A 1760-nucleotide genomic window follows, 5' to 3' on the forward strand; every position below is an offset into this window, starting at 1 on the left:
ATGGCTGGTACCCTGTATACTTATCCGGATAACTTCTGCGCCTACAAGGCCCTGATTGCGGCCCAGTTCTCTGGTTTCGCCAAATTTCGTGTTCTGCGAAACGAACAAGAGTGCCGACTTCTTGAAGAAGTTCCCACTTCGAAAGGTTCCGGCTTTCGAAACCGCCGATGGAAAGTACCTGACCGAGAGCAACGCTATCACGTATTACTTTTCGAACGAGCAGCTGCGGTTCTGTCGTTCCTGTCGCTGCTGCCAGCAGTGCATGCCCGGGATTTCCCGTTCATCCAGTTCCAGAAGAGCAACGAATCATCCAGTTCCAGAAGAACAACGTGGAACGTGCTAAGCAGGATCTGAAGGCTGCCCTCAAGCCCTTTGATCCATCAAACCTTCCTAGTAGGCGAGCGTTTGACTCTGACCGACATCGTTTTCGCCACACTGCACAATGCCATGAATATGTGCTGGATCCATCGTTACGGGCACCATTCGGTAGTGTGACCAGTTGGTTCACGACCGTACTGAATCAGCCTCAGGTTGAGGCAGTTGTTAAAAACTTAACGCTTTGTGCCAAGGCAGCGGAAGTCGACCTAAAGAAGTTTGCGAGTTCCAGAGCAAGACGCTGGAGGTGCGGTTGCTTAACAGAATGAACCCAAGGAAAAGAAGGAAGAGAAACCGGCCCAGGCCAAGAAGGAACCAGAACCCGTAGAGGAAATTCATCAAACAATCATTTCTCTTAGATTCTCTGTCGAAGGGAACTTTCAACTTCGACGACTTCAAACGGTGTTATTCCAACGAGGATGAAGCCAAGTCCATTCCTTACTTTTGGGAGAAAATTCGATATGGAGAATTACTGACTGACCATGGTATTCATGAGCTGCAACAAGATCTCCAGCATGTATTTGGACAAGATGCGGCGATTTGACAAGATGCGTTAAATGTAGAACAATGAAATAAAAAACGTAATTATAATCATATTATTATAATCATATTATTTTGAGTCACCAACAAAATTCGAATCTCCTCAATCGTTGGACAAATGACAGCTTAGACCAATAAAATCAGATGAGAAATTTTTTTCTTGAGCGGCATGGGCTCGGTTGAGGCATGATAAATCTTAAAAAAAAAGTTTTTTCAACGTTGGTCAATGTTCAGGCACATATTTTCAACGAATCTTCACACATTTTCAGAAATGTTTAAAATTGCATAAAGGTGAAATCAGCTCAGGTTTTTTTTACTGAATTTTGTTGAATAGAAATGATTCTCGAAATTTCTTTATAAACATTGTTCAAAAAGAATTCCTTTTTAAAACAACATATTTTTAAAATCCATAAAATATTTGCCTCTAAAATTCGATTTATATAAAAAAAAAAGATTTAAACTAAGAAAATAAACCTTTGTTGTATTTTTTCAAAACATTTTTCATCTAAAAACATTTACTTTAAAGTTTCTGTAAACAATTTCATTAAAATTTTGTCATATTGAAAATTTTAGTTTTTATTTCTTCCAAGTCACCTGCGGAATAGGTTACGACTTCAAAAGTCACTTGGCACCGACTTGAGTCACGCCATTCGCCTCTGAGAATACGGTGACAGTAAAAAAAGTTCATTCAAGTCACCTAAAGTTCATTCAAGTCACACCATTCGCCTGCTAGAATACGGTGACTCTAAAAAACCAAGTCACTTCACGTCACTCGCCTCGCAGAATAAGGCCCATTACTACTACAGGAACCGTTGTGTTACAATATTTTCGTATTCGGGTTATCT

General features: G+C 40.3%; 1 pseudogene; it reads left to right on the top strand.

The window, feature by feature from the left end:
• Window positions 1-1230, top strand: LOC129747795 (elongation factor 1-gamma-like; annotated as a pseudogene).
• The last annotated feature ends 530 nt before the right edge of the window (window positions 1231-1760 follow it).

This window comes from Uranotaenia lowii, chromosome 2 (genome assembly GCF_029784155.1).
Source record: "Uranotaenia lowii strain MFRU-FL chromosome 2, ASM2978415v1, whole genome shotgun sequence".
Classification (NCBI taxonomy): Eukaryota; Metazoa; Arthropoda; class Insecta; order Diptera; family Culicidae; genus Uranotaenia; species Uranotaenia lowii.